Genomic DNA, 20,406 nt, shown 5'->3' with positions numbered 1-20,406 from the left:
GTTTAAGTAATTGCTTTTATACATACGATAAAAAGCATACGATATACAACATAAAATATTATACATAAGATATAAAACGAAATGAAATTAAACTTTTTTTCCGTGCACATTAGATTTAGCATAATCCTGAATATATTCATAAAAATAAGATAAATACAGTTCTAAAATATTATCACTCTACAATGTCTTGAGCCTTTAATTGTTATTTTGATCTTTTGCCCGGCAAGTATAATCCTGAATATATTCTTAAAAATAAAATAAAGAGAAATAAATCAATTTTAAAATATTATCACTCTACAGTGTTTTGAGCCTTTAATTATTATTTTGATCTTCTGCCCGGCAAGTATAATCCTGAATATATTCTTAAAAATAAAATAAAGAGAAATAAATCAATCCTAAAATATTATCACTCTACAATGTCTTGAGCCTTTAATTGTTATTTTGATCTTTTGCCCGGCAAGTATAATCCTGAATATATTCTTAAAAATAAAATAAAGAGAAATAAATCAATCCTAAAATATTATCACTCTACAATGTCTTGAGCCTTTAATTGTTATTTTTATCTTTTGCCCGGCAAGTATAATCCTGAATATATTCTTAAAAATAAAATGAAGAGAAATAAATCAATCCTAAAATATTATCACTCTACAATGTCTTGAGCCTTTAATTGTTATTTTGATCTTTTGCCCGGCAAGTATAATCCTGAATATATTCTTAAAAATAAAATAAAGAGAAATAAATCAATCCTAAAATATTATCACTCTGCAATGTCTTGAGCCTTTAATTGTTATTTTGATCTTTTGCCCGGCAAGTATAATCCTGAATATATTCTTAAAAATAAAATAAAGAGAAATAAATCAATCCTAAAATATTATCACTCTACAGTGTTTTGAGCATTTAATTGTTATTTTGTTCGTTACTCTGATTTGTTTCTCTGCTTTCTTTTCTTTCCTTTTCTCTGATTTTTTTTTTTTTTTTCTCTTTCATATTGCATCGATAGAAACACATCTTGTTAAATAATACTTGTTTTTCTCTTTCATATCAAGGAAAATAGCATGTGCGGGAATTCAGATAGTTAGCGTTCAAAAGTTTAGGCTATTTTTACTGTTTTTTTTTTAAACAATTAAAATTTAATTGAGTTTTTTTTTTTTTTTTTTAGTTTTTGAACTGACTAGTCGCCATTGGTTACAAGGCTTGGAATAGATAATGTAATTTTTTTTTCAGACGTTAAGGGCTATATTTCACATTATTCTAATCTTCTCATTATGCATTTATGAAAAGTTGATGAGGAATAATGTGGTTTGAAAAACAATTTTTCTGCATAAACTTATGAAACTTTATATTTAAATTAACTGCAACAATAAATGTATTTTAGATAGTTCAATTACTTATTTTAAGTACCTTTTTCTTTTATATTGGAAAAATAATAAATAGATAACCAAAGGCGGTTCATGAGTGGAGAAATTATTTTTCCGATAAAAATTTTTTTTTCTTTGAATCTTACTTTCTTGAAAATTTCATTGATATTTTTCTGATTTATTGCAAGAGTTAATTACCGGAATTAAAAAACAGCGAATAAAATGACTCTGCTGTTCTTCTTCTTGAATAAAAATTCATATATTTAAACTTCTACCGTATTTTCATCTAGTATTCAATTTAACAAATATTTAATTATATATAATTGCCTTCAGAGAAAAATGAAAATATATTTGGAAATAAAACAATAAGCTTAATATTTTTTAACCAAATAAATGACAGCACCATCTGATTAGAAATTTTTCTGTTTGGGTTTAAAATTTAGATAAAAATATATTTAAAAAAAAAATGAAGGGTTAGGAATCTTCAGCAGCAATTGTGCTGCCATCTATTGGTTGATAAACGTTAAAAAGATAAAATGCACCAAAATTTCTAGGTTTATTTCCTTTTTGGCACTTAAAACACTATTGTTGCTTACATGAAAGCTGAATTAAATTCTTAAACTAATGATATAAAGGGAGAGATTTTTTTAATTAAAAACAATTTCGAATTCAAAAATTTTTTGAATCGTTAGAGACAGAATTACAGATTTTTTTTTTCTTATGGGAAAGCATCATTATAATAATCGAATATAATCGAAAATGCAGCATATGAGGTCTTAACTATATTATTAATAACTCTAATGTAATTAAGAAATGCAGATGATATTTTTCCTAATATAACTGAAAAAACAAACGATAAATCCACAATTTATATCAGAAAACATTATTCTTTGCATTTAAATGAAAAAAGAAAAATTGCAGACGATTATTAATTTCTTCAAATAGATTTAAAATGCAGACGATTAATTTTCAACGCTTTCCGGCGGACACAATCTTTTGACATTTGGCTTTTAAGTAATATATGTTAAAGTTTTTAATAAAGTATTTGTATTTTATTTTTAGAATATTTTTGATGCATTTTTTGCATTTGGCAATACTACCAAAAGAATATTTGGTATGTATTTTATTTTTAGAGTATTTTTTGTATTTATAATTAAGCATTTGGCAGTAAAATCTAAATTATGCGATAACAATAAATGTATTAGGTTTTCAATATACAATATTTCATTGTCTTCCCATCAGGATTAATAAAAATTCTGAAGCAGTCACTTATATGATAAGGAATCCATCTTTTAATTACTGGATTGATTTTATCAAATTTCCATCCAATTAATTTCGCTTCTTTGTAAACTTAAGTAACCAATCAGAAAGCTCTATCGATACTGTGCAGTCATAATTTATAATAATTCTTTTGTTTTGATAAAATATATAAATCAAAATTAGGTAACATGACTGTATTAATGCCATTAATGTGGTTGCCTAAGACGGCTAGTATTAGTAAGGTTAACTTAGTCTTGTTGAACAAATTTGATGAAGTATATCTTATTGCAGAAAAAGTATAATAAAATTACAGTTAAAGTAATATATGTAAAAGTTGCACATTAATGATAAAGAATTCTGATTGGTAAGCTATATTTCAAAGTTGTCATGTTGGAGAAGAAAATTGGCAAAATCGCTTCAGTTATCTAGGTTGACAGCAGTATCAAAATTTGATTGAGTAAATTTTTTACGAAAACGATAGGTATGAGGTAAATGACCATGTGTGACATATCTAGGGGCTATTATCTTCCATAAGAAATTAAAATTTTCGAATCAATACTATCAGTACTATGGGAACTCCGTTGAGGTGCTTCTCTGTATAAAATGTACAGTGAAATCGCTTGTTATCTATTTCTCGTGAAAACGAAGAACGATGAAAGGTATAAGACTAGTGATGACATATCTAGGTATCATGAGCTTTCATTTGAAAAAAAATTAGCAAAATCGGACCAGTGGTTGGAGTTGAGTGCCAAATTCATTAGCTTTCATTATTATTCAAAATCTATAGATGTTCGCCAACTTAAGGATTATTGGAAATGCATTTAGATTTAATAATTAAGACACAATATTAACTTCAAATTCAATTTTCGAATTTTTTTTTTTTCAGAAAATCAACCATTATGATACCATTAGAAATCGAAAAACAATACTTTTAGAAAATTATTTTTCGGTTCTCGATTTCTAATTGAACGAAAAGTATTTATAAGCATTTTTTGACGACCATGTGTTTTTTAACAAATCGAATTTTTCGAAATAATGCAAGTATGAATTTGCAATTTTTAACAATCATTCCCCTTTATGTCAAATGTACTTCTAATGTATTCAAAATTTCGCTCCAATTTAAAAAGATAAAAATATTTTTCTGAATTGGCATTTTTTAAAAAAAATTACCTTTGACCAAATTAAGCTGTTAGAGAGCTTGATAACTCATTTTATAGATTTTTATAATAATTTTTTTCAATTTAATCTTTTCTTCGAAGCTTACAGCTTTTTACTTAAACGAGAAAATCCAATGTTTCAACATCTAACACTGCAACGCCTATCTGGAATTGATACCTTGTGTTAGATGTGTAACGACGTAAAGACAATGGATCTCTTGGGTCTTGCTGTCGCGATATAACAACAATTTTCACAAAAATTTCAGGAAGGCCATTTTTCTATGTAACAAGATTGGGACCATTTTCTCTATAAAAGTGAATCTCAATTTATTTTCTTTTAGAGAAAACTTAACTAATTTAACGATTTCCCGCAACATTTGGTAAAAAAACTATTTTGAAAGACAAGCAACTCTTGTATGGGATGAAATCCTAGGGGTACGCTTAACTAACTAGTGGCTTTGATTTGCTTCTAAGATTGCACAAAACTTTAGAGCTTTTAAATTGTATGGATCTTTTTCGGTGAATTGTTAAAAGCGATTTTTTCTTATAATGATGACGTAAAACTTCGCAATTTAATGGATATTTCTTGGAACTAAATACATTTAACCGCATTTAAGATTGATAAAGTATGTAATTTAACACTTTACCCTCTTGATTTAAGTATGATACAAATGCAATTTTTTTTTCTAATATTCCTTGATTTGTCATGATAGAAAATATCCGTTGGCATACAGAAATTGTATCTTATTTATTGTCCAATTCTGGTTTATAAATGAATTTCCCTCGAGCATTTCAAATTAAGTTTTATGATCATTAAAGACGTTTTAATTGGCCCTATAACCATTACATTACATTTCGAATCTAACAATCTTTTTTTTATGTAAATAGATTTCATTTAAAAATAATGCTAGATCAATCATGTAGAAAAAAGTAATGATTTTGTTACTATAGGGTTTAAAAGTTACAATTTAAATTTCATGAATCATTAATGTCCTTCTTCAGCAATATGTCCTATCCTTAAAACCAAATTTCTTAGGAATAATAACCAGGCTTTAACTTTTGCAACATTTTCTTGGCATCATTTAAACAACAGTTTACAGTCAAAAGTCATTTTCTCATTCTGGAAAAAGCAGACTTTCTACTTTTATACTAATACTTCTAAAAAACCACTACTTTCTACCTCAGTTTGATACATTTGCAATTTTTCTTTTTTCCGATGTATAGAATATATCTATTTCTAATTCATAAATATCTGAATTAAAGCCATCTGCAGAGAACTAGAAAACATCTGTCTGATATTTCATATATAAATCCTCTGATTTAGAAGAGACTTCTGTGCAGCATACAAATTTTTCCACATCAAGTTTCATATATTTGATTTCAAGGACATACTGAAATCCTAATTCTATATCCTTTTGTATATTTTGCATAACCCACTAATATTCTCCTTTTGATTTTGTCATTGAATTTTCTTCAATGTTTTGGTAAGTATAATTTTACTATGCTCTCAAAAGTTTTCAAGGGCTTTGCTGAATATTTTGCTCCTTTACTTTTAATTGCTGAGGACTTTATGAGAAGGCATTTCTACTGTTACATATTTCATAATTTCGCCTATTTTTTTACTTGATAAAGGAGAACAATATTTTTAGTCTTAGTTCATAATAAGTCAGGCAACTTCGTTTGACCACAACGCTCGTTTCCAGTAAATAAATGTTTGCATGTCAAAATTAGATCTTAGCTTTTCTTAAAGGATCTTCGAATGAAAATACTGAACAGTTCTTAACCACACTTATTCATTCTTCTAACTTTCTTAATGGAAATACTTAACCATTAACTTTAATCCATTGTCAATTTGTATATTTTATATTCTTGATTCCCCCCCCCTTCATTCTTGGGACTGATATATTTTAAAACAGTGAAAAACATGAATCTCATTTTCAGGAAAATACACCGAGAACAGCCATACATACCGAGCATACATAGCGTCATACATACCGAGCATAGCATACCGAGAACAATCGCCAATAATATTAAAAATAAATATTTGTATCAATCTAAAAGTTCTGTTGGGATTAGAACCCTAATATTCATAAGGACTCTTTCTAAAATACAGTGAATATAAACTTCATTCATTTTTTTAAAAGAAGGCATAAGATAGTTCTGCAGTATTACATATTATAATTCTGCCCGATGCATTTTCCCAGGCAAATGGCTTTTCTGTCCTGTGTAATAATGTTTAATTATAAGACATTTATTAATTCGATCGTATTAAGATTTAAAATTATAAGGTTGTTATAACCTTCTCCTTCGTACCATAGCATATTATCCCATTTCATTTCTTTATAATGCATTTCTGATTTATTCATAATATTATTAATTTTAACAAATAAAATTTAATCATTAAATCAGCCTGTAAGAGTTATTTATTATACAGTATCTTACGACTCCGTTACCATTTTTGATTGTTCATTTTTAGCTTGCTTTATCAATCAATCAGCTAAATTAAATTTCTAGACATATTTGTGCAAAACAAAATATATTAAAATAGGAAAAGCTCACTTACCTCATTTTTGGCTCAGCTATAGCAAAATATTCATTTCTCCATATATTGAATTCCCTTCTCCACTTTCAAATAGGAAAACCTTCGCATTTGAGATGGGCTTGAAACCTCAAATCAATCATCAAACTTCTTTAGAATAATTCTCATCAATAACAACGTTCTTAAGTTCATTTTCTTCAAGTTGGAGAGCTTAAAACTAAATAAATATCTTTTCTTTTAGGTTCATTTCCAATTCCAATCCATCTAATAGGAAAACACACTTAGTTCGTAAGAGGCATTCAAATGTTAAATTTACAGTTCCTTGAAATATCTCTGTTTAGTTTCTTGAAAAACTTTTTGTCCATAACGATGCAAAAACTATGGATGCTCTGTCGCTTCACGATCTCAAATCTCGTTTAAAACACTTTTCCTAAGCAGTTCTCAGCTGCCATTTAATCTATTCAACACTTCAGAATTCAAAAGTGGAAGTCTTAAAAAATTAGCAAAAAAGAAAAGCATCCTCTTTAAAATAAACAATCAAACAAAACAAATTCGTTGGATTTGACCCAGTTTTGTGTAAACAACTTTTTAAAAATGAAAATAAGTCTGACGTCATCTTGCTGCATCTCACATTTGCATACCAAACATTCTTTTAACCAATGACAGACGATATTATTTTGATATATAGTTCTTTTGCTTAAATATGTTTTTTAAAACTAATTACAGAATGTAGAAGTCAGTTTGATGTTTCGTTCCTCATTTGTATCAATGGATAGAAAAATTATTATTTTTTTTCCAAAAATATATGTAGAAGAAATTTTACTTCTTTCGTTTATTTTATGTTACTATTGGCTATTTATGATATATTAGTATATACGTATACGCATTTAAAATTTCATTACAATAATTCGGCCATTATGCGAGATATATATATTGTATATGTAACCTTGATTCTTTTTTAATATAAATAAAGAATGAAGACAGCTTTTCATCTAATATATTGCTTCTAAAAATTCTTCTATGAAAGCCTGAGTTTAATGTGAGTCGCTACTGTTGATAAAAAAAAGTAAGAAAAAAAAATGTATTTTTAGGATTTTTAATTTCTTGCTGTTCGTTCTTTGACAAATTTAATTTAATTTAAGAGCCCAGGAAGAAATAAATATAGAATAATTAAAACAGCATGCAACTATTGGTATAAATTGGAGGTGGTGATAAAGTATGATTTAGATGCTGTATTCATTTTATAAAGTTATGAAAATGATGCTAAAGATAAAAGGAAAGAAGCATTACTATTTTTTATGAAACGCAATTCTTATTTTCAATGCAGCCCAATAGAGTTATTATTGTTGCGACTGAATGCATAAATTAATTGCTATTTAATAAAACATATCCTATTAAGTATAAAAATAAATCATATATTGCTCGCATAAATTCTTCTCTGAGAAGATGTTATATTCGTAACTGTGACCAAAATAAATTCTTTTCTGAGAAACTACTTCTTTGGATAAGGTATATCATATTATATATTGCATGTGCATATGATGATAGACATACCTTTCAAAGCCATGGAATTATTTAATTGTGTATATCATAAAAATGTAATTTTCCTTATTTTATGACTAAGGCAAATTAAATTTATTTATAAAGTAGTAAATTTTATGATTAATTTGTATATTAAAACACAGGTTTGCGAGATATATTTTTATAGTGGTTTTAATTTTGATAACTGATTTTCAGTGCTGATTCCAAAAATGAAATTTATTTTTTCTTTTTATGTAAGCTATCTTTCGTAAAGCAATTTCATATTTTGAGGCCAAATAATTCAAAATAGTTTGAGATTTTCTTTTTCTTTTAATATCACATATACATCTTTTACCTTTGCATACCAGTTCAGCTATGGTATGAAACGAAAAATGAGAAGATAAATGAATTTATGAAAAAAGAATTCTCAATTACTGTTAATGTTCGTTTTCGGATACCGAAACTTGTACTTTTCGCCGCTCACACTTTTCTAAGGGGTGATAAGCAGAAAGATGATAAATTATAACTTCTCCCATTCATGAATAATCGGAGTTCATCCTATTGTTAAATGTAAGCCTCTCTTCCTTTCATCTCACCTCTCATCCCTTTTTTGACAAAATAAAGTCTTCCTGATGCATACGCAAAACCACCGAATGCTTCAGAATCGATGAATGAGCAGTAATAGCGATTATTTTGTCTCAAACCTTTTTTTTTTTTTTTTTATAAGTTGAGGTCAACAGATGTTTTTTCAACATCCAGCAGTAGTTAGCAATCATGCTAATATTCTACTTTCGCTGATACCGCTTTTCTATAATCATTTTGTAAGGTCTAACTTTAGATGAAACGTTAGAAGTAAAATCTTCATGGTTTAGTCAAACTTTCTCTTTGAATATATATGTAATGATATTTTAAACTCTTAATTTAATCCAAATTAATTTCCAAGTTTTATCTTGGTTTGGCCCATCGTGAATTCATTCTAAAATATTCTCTTATTTCGTGATCCAATTCCACTTTCGGTTTAATTAATCCCTTTGCAAAAATAATGCGCCAACAGTACTACATATCAAATGAAACTGATACTTTTGCCATTATCAGAGGTCAAAACATGTATTCCATCGGCGCGTGGCCAGAAATCCTATGTTATATATAAGACTAGTGATCATTTGTTTCGGCCCTTTTCGCTTCTTTCTTACTTCTGCTTTTGTGCAGCGCTACGTCTGCTTGTAAATAAATTGCTTTTCCGAGTTGGATATTAAAGAGAATTAAAAATACAACGTCTCGTCTATGTCTTCAAACCTGCACTCTGCTTCAACCAAAATAATGTTACATATATATATTTACTACAGGTTCCGATTTATTTTCTTCCTCTTCCTATCCTCCAATTTTATGCCAAAATAAGAGAAGTATTTTTTCTATTAAATCTGAAAGGCTTCATTATTACTTTTAAGCTGTATGGTCACTAAAAATTTAACTGAAATAATCCGATGTTTTAAATCAACCCCTGGAAGCCATTGTTTTCAACCGTAACACAGAAAAAATATTTAAAAAACTTTTTTTCTCAAAGCTCTAGAATACATACTTATTTAAGAAAGAAATTATTGATGAGAGATTAGGAAACCTTTCAGAAAGTGGAAGGGAAATGATGAAGAGTGGAGGTATAGAGATACGCGTGCAACTGACTAGGATTCCGAGTAACAAACAGTTTACCATTTTTTCAGAAATATCCTAAATAAATATTCTTTCTTCTTTACAAACTATATGAAGAGAATTATTATTTAAAATTTGTAAATGTATTTGAAAAGTTCTTATAAATAACATTGCATTGCTCTTAAATATATAAAATTCGTACACATTAAACAGTGATTTGCAATAAAACTGTACTTGATGGGATTTTTATTATTTTTCATGTAACTTGTATCCAAAAACATATATTAAAAAAAACCATTAAATTATTTTTAAGATAAAGACGCATTTTGCGAAGATCTGTGTAATCAGCCTTAGCCATTCAGCTGTATAGCAGCATTTCTCGTCACCTTGAATTAGTTTATTATACCATCAAGAAATTGCATTAAAAACCCAGATTGTTTCTGCTCTGGCTTTAATGACCCGGACGATGCCATTACATTCAATGTAAGATTCGAAATGCGACTATTTTAATTGAATCGGCATCGCTGTCAGCCAGTTCCGATTTATTAAACGTTCTGTGTAAATTCTTCTAAATGGCTTTCAGTTATTAGCTATGTCAACCGAAATTGCTTGGTGTATTTAAAAGAAAAGGGAAGAGAAAATGAAGAGTAAAAACAGTTTGTAATTTTTTTATGATTGGCGCTAAGCTATGGGTTCTTTAGTAGCAGAAATGCGAACAGATTTTTACTTACTTAAGCAATATTTTTGAATAGCACTAAGCTGTTTTGAGAACAAATTAAAGATAAATTAGTTCTGTGTCTCTTGTCCATAATTTCCATTCATCGTAGATGTATGAAAGGCTATCATATATTAGCTGTGTTTATAAGATGTGATTCTCTATCAATCATTAAAATTCTTGAAAATTATACTTTGCTGCATTCTAAAAGGCATTGCATTTCTAAAATGAGGAATCATCAGCGAATAGTTGCTAGAGGGCAATTCGGAAAATAAGATCCATTTGAAGATCAGTGGTAGATATTAGTAGTTATGTAAGTTATATTATGCTCATTAGAATTAATTAATTTATGTTTGGTAAAGTAGATGAATATTTGACACAATAGCCATTTGAAGTGAGGCGCTATTTATTCTATTTTTACAACATTTAAAATTCGTTTTTCAAGATAATTTGTCGCTAGGGCGGTAGTGAGTCAAATCACTGTGCAACAACGTCAAGGAATAAGTACATCCTCATCATCGAAAGAGAATAACACAAGTCAAAATTTTATGTTCTTTAAAAGGAAGTAATCAGTCGGAGCCAATCTGGGTTACTGGGAGTGATGCGATCAAAAATTTCCTAATTGAGCTGATGTGCATCTTCTGGGGAGTCTCCAGTAACGCGTGGACTGATTTTAAAGTGAATGAAAATTTTGTTAGATTTAGATTGCCTTGAAGCTTGTATTCGATGACTCTCAAAGATCATGATGAATGTTTCACGCTGCGGGATTGTTTCTCACCTATAAAAATCATATTGTGAATGTACTTCAAATTTGAGGGATTTTTTAAAAATTTTGATCATTATTTTTAATTGATCCATCGGATTTCCAATATAGCCTACAAATTCTAATAATCAGTGGCCATAAGCATATAACACTACTGGTGTGATGACATTTTAATGAAATTGCTATAATAGCTTATTGCGTTCAAGCGCAGATGGAACTTTTTTTTTTGTAGTTTACGCACCGATAAGAGCTTTAAAATATGAAAATATCTTTGCATGCAAATATTTCAGTAATTTTTTAAATAAATGGCAACTATCCATTCACTTAATATTTTAATGTACTTTCTCATGAAATTGAATAGAAAAAAAAAAGAAAAAGAAAACTACGGCCGGCCTGATAGTAAGAGTGACACCGCGTTTCACAACTTTTTACTAAGTAATCTCACTATCATGCCCTTACTCAATTCACCTGTTATGGTAGGAAGTTAAGAACCTTAAGTTCAAGAACCCCGTGACATTCCTCTCAAATCTGCAAATCTCTTGAAACTGAAATCTAATTAAGGGTTTAGTGAATTCATTTAAATCGCATCAAACTCACAATCAGTGTGGCAATTAAAAATAGTTTAGAAAATTGAATTGATTAAACAAATTTGTTAAAAATGCTGATCTTGAGTTCAATTTCTTTCTATTTATCAATGACTAATACTTCATTTGGGCTGAAATAGAATTATGAATGGAAACCAACGGGGATGAATCCCCTGAAACGTTTTCGAACACTACCTAATAAAGGTGTTACCCTCCGTTCTCTGTGTAAAATCGTGGGCATTCGAAAATGCCGTGAATGCTATAAGTACTCAAATTTTAATTGGGTAAACTCAAGTATATTTTTTATCATGAGGGAGAAAAATGAAAAATATTTATTTGAAGGTTATTTATGATTTATCTATATTTATTTTTAATTGTTGCTTATTGGCAACTATTCCGTAACAGTTCACTTGTATAGCCTACTCTTATTATTATTTGTTTAATATTTTTGAATAAATGCTGCTCTCCGGCTTTGAATTGTTAAGTGCTTAACTCACTTCGGCGTTCGTTAGAGATTCTCTTGAACACATTGATACCCGTTGGAACCATCAGCGTTTATTGCTTGGTATTACTCATGAAAAGCTCATTATTGTCCAAAATTTTATTTAAAAAAGCAGTGAAATTTTCAACTAACGAAATGATACGAAATTTTCATTTCAGCGTTGCGTTGACTCATTTTAGGCAAACTTTCACATCTGTTCAGAATTTCAATGCTGTTTTTAACATTCACATTTTTTAAAAATCCATTTTGTTTTCATAATTCTATCTTAGGGAACAGTAATATGACTGTTAAAAAAGATTTTTAGTTAGACCCGTCAGCGCAGTTATCCGTTCCAATTCAGGCAAAAAAAATGTGAACTCCAATTCATGGTAAAAAAATGATTAATGAGCTAAGAAATGCCATGAACGCCAATCTTTAACTATGGTTGAAAAATGAAAGATCAGTCAGTTCTCTTCTTCAAATTTGATAACATTAAGCGATGTAGTGACCATACTAAAGGAATATGTGTACATATGAATTCGTCGGTTCGGGACCATATGATATAAATTGAATAATAATATTAATTGATAGCATTCCATTGTAACAATACTTTCTCATCGCACATGAGAGCGTAAAAATATAAAAAGGATAATTCTAGATAGAATACATGCGTTGAATATTTTTCCTTATGAAGATGAATTTGTTTATATTATATTTGTTGAATTTTAAAGATTCCCTTTACATCAATTATTCATCCTAAAGTTTATTTTCTTGTTCTACAAATCAAACAAAATTTCATCATACAAAACACAAACAAAAAAATTATTTAAATAAATAATTTAAAAACAATAAATTTAAATTAATAATTGAAAAGAATTATTTATTAATTAATTTTAAAATTATTTAAAAAAATTGTAATTAGATTTCAGTGTTACCGTAACGTTACTTTTCAGCCGTATAAAATTGTGGTCAAATATCCATACATAAAAAAATGAACATAGAATTTGTGAATAATTTACATTTACATTTTCTCTTTATGAATAATTTACATTTATGATTACCATAGAATAAGATAAATTATCAAATCTAAATTTGGGAGTAATGAAATAAAATGCATGCTTTCTTAATACATACTACAACCATATTTCTCAAATGAGCATGAAAACAAAAAAAAGAAATCTATGAAATTAAACAGGTTTCTTTCCAAAAACATAGTTTTATTACAGGGAATATAATGTTGGTATTAAAAAAAAAATCTGTTTTTCCTTTAGATATGTTTTAAAAATATAATAGGATTATTTCAAAAATATTTGAATGGGCAGTAAGATATGATCAGTCACTTTAACTGTACTAATAAATTAACATATTGTGGAAAATAATTAAATTGTATTAATGTTAATTGTATTAATGTAACTAGGTTATAGATTAACCTAATATGGAAAGGACGAACCGCACACACATACCGCAATGATCCTACTTAAGATTAGTTTTCACATATATTTCGTATTTGAGTGAATTTTTTTTTTAAATAGATGACTGAATTTGACTAATTTGAATTGAGCAAATTTAACAAATAATTATAAGAATTTTAGATGGAAAAAAGACAAAATATGAGTTGGAAAAGAGAATTATTTTTTAAAGCAAAATCGTTTGGTAAAAAAAGAAAAAAAATTACGAAATTGGCTTTTAGGAATGCCAATATGGCAACCCTGTAATCAAATGGCAGGTGGATAAGAAATTGGGAGATCGAATCGTTTTGAATAAATAATCTTAAACCGAGCCGTTTTATTATTTATTTTTCACTGATGTAAAATATTGTGGCTCTTATGCACTGTATAAAACTTTGTTTTTTGTGTTTTTTATTGCTCTCGTGGCGCCAGTTCTCTCATAAGTTTGTCAAATGTGAGTCAGTATGTCTGACACTATGTACTAGAAATCATAGTGATACTTTTAATGAAAAGAAAAAATAACAATGAAGAAATTATTACTTTTGGCAATACAAAATCTGTCTCTCTTTTTTTTTAATTCCTCCATTTCGCAGAAAGAAAGTAGTATGATGAAAAATCAATTTATAGATTTTACAGATGCTATGGTGTGTTTTTTTTTGTGTGTGTTTGTGATGTTTCTTTCATTTTTATTGATATCCCAAACTGTAATTATTTGTTTAGTGGAAAAAATAAAGCAAATTGAAACTTAGTAGCTAACTCACATATCTCTACTTCTAAACATTACAGTCGACTTTTCATAATTTTTTTATGTCATTAAACAAGTCTCAATTTCGAGTGAATATAATCTTGTGACATAAATTTAATAAATATGTGAATAAATATTTTTATGCAATGAAAAAAACCTTTAATACTGGAAATATCAATTTTTTCCCCAGAAAAATGATAAAATTTTTTTTCCTGAGTAATATTAATTTCTTTGTAACAAACAAAATCTCTTTAAGTATACATTGTTCAAAATGTTTACTTTTCTCTACAAATATTTACAGGAAACAACTTACTCGGATTTTAATAATAATCATACACAACATATTGTAAAGATAACAATTTTTCTAATAGTAAATATAGTGTTAATTTCTATTGCAAGAAAAATAAAAATTAACACTATCCCAAAAGAATTTTCTTACATGTTAAAGCTAGCGATAGTGGTTCCCCCGGAACTTTCTCGCATGTTTCTTAAAAAAGTCTTAATCACCCCCCCCCCCTCTCTCTCTGCATAAAATTGTGGATCTTGGGTAAGACCACGAATACCTGGCATAGCATTGACGAACAATAGTTTCGAATTATAAATCTTTTGACATGATTCCAGTCTTTTTACTAAATCTATGATACGGATATATATTTTAGACATCTTGTTTCCGAAACTGTTGAAACCAAAATTTAACATAAACTACTGTTGTAATCATAAAATCATGTATTGAATTTCATTGATGTAAGTCATTGCTTTCACATTCATGCAAAATAAATTTGAATCGAAACTGAAAATATGTGTTTTGACACCTTCTTTCATCTTGATTGTAATCAAAATTTGACACAAAATTACAATTGCACAGGTCACATGCTTAGTTTCATTTGTTTAAGTCATTATGTTTATTAGTCACTGCGCGTACATGCATGAGAAAGAACAGACCATTTAACACAGTATTTGTTCCCTTAAAGACGATCAATCTTTTGACAGATTTTGTTCAAAATTTGTGAAGAATCTGCAATTCAGACGCTACACCTAGTCTGACTTCCTCTGAAAGGATTTTGTTCAAAATTTAATAGAAATCTTCAAATGTGGTCTAAAGTTCATATACCAAATTTCATACGTCTTGCTTGAAGTGGTTTTAAGTTGTATTCACACAGAAGACTTCATTCCAAAAATGTGCTTGTCTAATTCAGGAAGATCTGAATCATGGTGATTGTCAAGATTTTAAATACGATGATTTCAATACTTTCTCTGTACTTCATATATGAGAAAGTACATAGCTGTGACCTACTTTTTCTGTAAATGAGTTAGTTGTGAAATAGGTTGATCTTTTTTATAGACACAATCGCTTTATTCTTAAATATTGCACCTTATGGGAGAATGCTTCTATGTGTTCCACTGCTCAATTGATTTTATCGTTTGGCGCATTTTAATCTAATGGCCTTCTTTTAATACTCATCGTGTTCATTTTTTCACTCATCCTCAACTCTGAGCGTCTTTGTGGGAAGACGAGTAAAGTGAGAAATATCACCAATATATATATTTTTTAATTTTTAAAGTTTATTAGCTTTTTTACTTGCGTTTAATACTTTGACTTTTTTTTTCATTTATTTTTGTTATATATCGAACAACTATATCTCTATTTATTTCCCTTTTTTATAATGTTTCGTATTCTCCAGTGATTTTGGCCTTCTAAAATTCCGAAAGTTTCCCCTGTATTTGGTTTCAATTTCAGTGGCGCAGTTAAGCTAGAAACAAGCTCTTGTGCCAAAAACAAATCAAAATTCATTGTTGGAATTTCTTTTTTTTCCAAAAATGGAGAGGAGTGACATTTGTATGCCAAAATATCTACTTCGACTTTTGTGTACAGTGACGTAATATTGTGCATTTTGCGCTTTGTAGTATAATGAAGAAGACCGAATATACATTTTAGTTGGCTTCTTTCAGACCAATTGAAATAAAATTGACACAAATTATTTTGATTGTAAGACTACATACAAAATTTCATTTACTATATTACCATGTTTACTATGTTACATTTACTATGTTTTAGTTATCACGAATATATAAAACGACGGCAGATGAACATTTTGTTGGATTTAGTCTAAAATTTGAATGAAATTCAACAATTTCAATGATAAATTACATTTTAAATTTCATCTAATGAATTATTTGCATTTTTGTACTATCTTGTTTACATAGACATGAACAAACTTCTTGTAAATAGATTTTTTATTTCTACAATTTGATAGACATTTGATTTGATATGTTTTTACTAAAATTACTAATCAATTTAGATTTTATCGAGATCATAGAAAAATATAACGCAAACAATGCGTTTTTCGGATTAATGGACAAACCGGATTTATCAAAAATTTGAGGTCAGATTTCTTGACGATTGCAATTTTTCTATATACTTCGTATACCTGAAAATTAATCAATGGGAGTGGTTTCTCCGAAAGTTTCTCGCATACTCTCTAATAAATGCATTCGTCGCATATCTTTGACGAACCCTAACTTCAGAAGAGCATATTAGAGTGCGATCTCAATTAATCGCTACAATGTGGTTAATTCACAAATACTAGAAACACAAATGTATATTTTAGACTCCTTTTTTTTTCAGACCTACTGAAACCAAAATTTGATGCGAAAAAGACCGACAGAATATCAATCTCTCGACTGATTAAACCCTAATTCATTACACATCTGCAAGTTAGAGGATAAATAAGGGCTCCAAATGTTACTCATCTAGCTCTCTTCGTTTCGTAGTTATCGTTTTAACATATATTCGAACAGACAAACTTCCTCTGATTGGATTTAGTTCAAAATTGGATAAAATTCTACAAATTTGGTATAAAGGTTGTATACAAATTTTCAACTGCCTAACTCAAAACGTTTTTGAGTTATTGAGCTGACAGACGTACAGACAGACATCAGAGGCGTCTGACACGTGAAGATTTGTCAAAATCTAGAGTTCAAATTTTTTTGTCGATTGCAATATTCTTTCGTTGCATGCGAAAAAGTTAAATCGAATAAGGGTGAAGTTATTATTTTTATTATGCTATATGACTTATGTACATTTTGGATTGAATTAATGACCATTTACTTTTAGAAATATATTTCTCAATTTGTTTGAGAGAAAATACATATTAAGGGTACTATGACTTTTGTATTTGCATGTCTGATTTCAAACTGTCAACTAGATCCGATATTAATTTACATTTTATTTTTAATAAAATAATTTATCTTGTAAATTAGGACCACATATTATTTATACAATCATTAACCGATTTCTGTCAAAGATAATCACTTTGTGAAACGGCGGCTAGTATATAAGACTTATAAGCCCGAAGCTTTCGCTTCTCGAGTCAACTCGGTGACAAGTCAGTCTGCCGAAGTTTCTCACGAGGACTCCCGACGTCATCACCCGAACGCCACCCACTCTTTCATTCATTACTTTTCGTCCAATGAGGGACCGTCCTCTCAGCACGAGCTCATTGAGGACGAGTCCAAATATCTCGTTAACCGGCTTGCTTATGTTTGCCTTATCAAGTAAGGAATACAAGTAGTGATTTAGACGGGATTTACAATGTATCATAAATGGAATTTAGATTTACTTTAGTGTAAAGGAGCCGTTCTCTTATTAGCTGACTCGATTTTGTTTTTGTTTGACGGTGGGACGTGAAGTTGCGTGTCAAAATGATGAACAGTGATGTATGATTTTGAGTTACCGTTTTGACTCGAGTAAGTGTCGCATGCTTTTGTTTTGTTCCTATCATGATTGAAAAAAATAACTGCTTATTTATTTCATGTTTCAACTGCGTGAAAGTGTTTTATGACTTGCTTTATAAAAGTACATTATATTGCGGGTATAAAAACGCGTTGTCTTTATATGTTTGAAAGACATTAAACCAATATAACAAGTTATCAAACCAAGATATCTCAAAGGGCATCTACCGCTAATGGTATATTGCATTAATTATTATTGGTTATTCAGTTTTTACAAAAAAAAAAAAAAAAAAAAAAGGCTTAAACGAATGCTCAAAGTGAATGTAAAATAGCGCCCATTTTAACTTTTTATATTGTTAGTTACTATTAAGATTACATACATGGTTTTTTCAGTTTTTATTATTAATTTATCATTTATTATAATGCTAAGTATATTTATATTATAATATGAAAATTTCATTTACTAGAATATGTAAATAATATGTCATTAATAAATCATTCACTATAATATATATGAATATTGTATACATTTATATGATGGATTATTTTTTGTTTTATTCTTTGATTATAAATATACAATTTAGGATGCTCTCATTTTTAATTGGGAGATACTTTTATAATGATGCAAAATAGAAAAAAAAGTTTTAGAACTTCTGTGTTCTGAACTATAATCAACATTTTCAAATAACTGTTTTCACACACAAATACCTTTTATATGAATTTTAAAAATTAAATCTTGAAGAAGATGTGTTTACTATCCAACAGTATTTGACTGCAATAACTATTTAATTAGAACTTAAAGAGATGTTTCTAATAACAAGGAAGTATTACTTTATTCATAGAATATCACTTTACAAGCATGGGATATCATTTATAAATTTCGGTACTAAATACTGAAAGCGTGCATAATCTTTTCAACAAAAAAATTACATTACAGTTTTTTTCTTCTTCTTTCAAATAGAACTATAATGAGAATATCGAAATAAAATTTGACATAGAGCTATTTTCTGATTCACCATATAAAATTAAGTTTATTAAGAGATTGTTTAATTTAAATCAGCATTTCAAGTAATTATTTAACAAGATTAGTGAATCAAATATAAATATAGCACTTAATATTGAAGGTGCTTTAGAAAATTTTAACTCAAAAAAAAGTTTTGTTTTCATGTGATGGAAAATATTAAATGCTCGATCAATATTTGATTATTTTAAGTCACAGTATTGCAGTTGCTGATTTATTAAAATGAAAGGCATCGGCATTTCTAATTTTTTAATCTTAGAACGAATTTAATCTTAGAATTAATTATCAAATAATAATTCCATACGTAAAGTTGGTAAAATTATCAATTTTATTAGGGGCTTTTTGAACAGATGCTCTAATAAATTTTATAAAAATGCCTTTTTATTTTAGAATTTATTAATGTCCGAAAAGAAAAATAAATTTAAAATTCAATCCATCCTTGCAATTTAATCAATATTTTTCTTTAAAAAATTGTTATTAATCTTTATATTTTAAATAGAGATGCCAGGTAGGAGCTTCAAAATTCTTATTGAGCTTTTCTCCGTTATTTTATAGGAAATTTATTTATTACAGGAAAAATAATTAAGAAAATCCTGTTGTCTTAAATAATTCATTACAATTTAATAAGTTAGATTTCTTTTTATTTTATTAAATAAGTCTTCCCTTCTCATGTATTTTCAAAATTTTGAACAACTTTTTGACAAAAATCATGCCTTAAAAAAACTTTGGATTATATGATAGTTCTTTCTTTTTTACAATTATGGCGACATTTTTATCAAATTTCTCTTTTTTACAGTTCGATAGGAATTCTGATCTAACAAAAGCAATGTACAAAATATATTTGAAACCCAATCCTCTGAAGAATACTTAAATTATTACATAAAGCATGCACATATTATTACTTCGACTGGTTTTATTTATGTATTATTCGCAGTTGAAAAGTAAAGAATAAGTTAAATTTAGAGAATATATTTAAATGTTAATTTTCTAACGCTAACAATTTATGGCGTATTTAACTGATGATATAATTATTACACAGAAAGCTGTATTCGTTTGATTATGCAATCGAAAATATTAATTCATATTCTTGAATATCATGTGTAAAATGAATTTGGATATTCATAATTTCTTCTTCCAGCAAAAGCAAAATCCTAAAAAATGAGATTCAATATAATTATCGATTATTTGTCCGACAGCAGCAAATAAATATTGTAGCCTGTTTTTCAATTTCATTATATAATCTATTATGTTTTTTGGCCTTTTATATAACCTTTCAAAAAGCGAACGAGAAAGCAGTTTAGCTAACTTCTTAACACCCTAGAACTTTATTAAATATCCGAATGCTTGGTTAGAAGGCGGGTTTGGTTTTATTGGAGAGCAATGAAAATTTTGGGTGTTCCTTCCACTTTCTAAAATAAGATATTTTTAATTAACT

At 28.2% G+C, this 20,406-nt stretch overlaps 1 protein-coding gene across 2 annotated transcripts in view; it reads left to right on the top strand.

Annotated features, from left to right (window-relative positions):
- Positions 1-17,811: 17,811 nt before the first annotated feature.
- Positions 17,812-20,406, top strand: part of LOC129965845 (ETS-like protein pointed) — a 212,512-nt gene continuing 209,917 nt past the window's right edge. Inside the window, exon 1 of one of the 2 annotated variants that reach the window (XM_056080066.1) lies at positions 17,812-17,965. The gene's annotated coding sequence lies outside the window, so the exon portion shown is untranslated. The remainder of the gene's footprint in view (positions 17,966-20,406) is intronic. The other variant, XM_056080068.1, reaches the window with a different exon arrangement.

This window comes from Argiope bruennichi, chromosome 4 (genome assembly GCF_947563725.1).
Source record: "Argiope bruennichi chromosome 4, qqArgBrue1.1, whole genome shotgun sequence".
Taxonomy (NCBI): Eukaryota; Metazoa; Arthropoda; class Arachnida; order Araneae; family Araneidae; genus Argiope; species Argiope bruennichi.
Note: the sequence above shows the minus strand (reverse complement) of the source record. Positions and strands in the feature narration are given on the sequence as shown.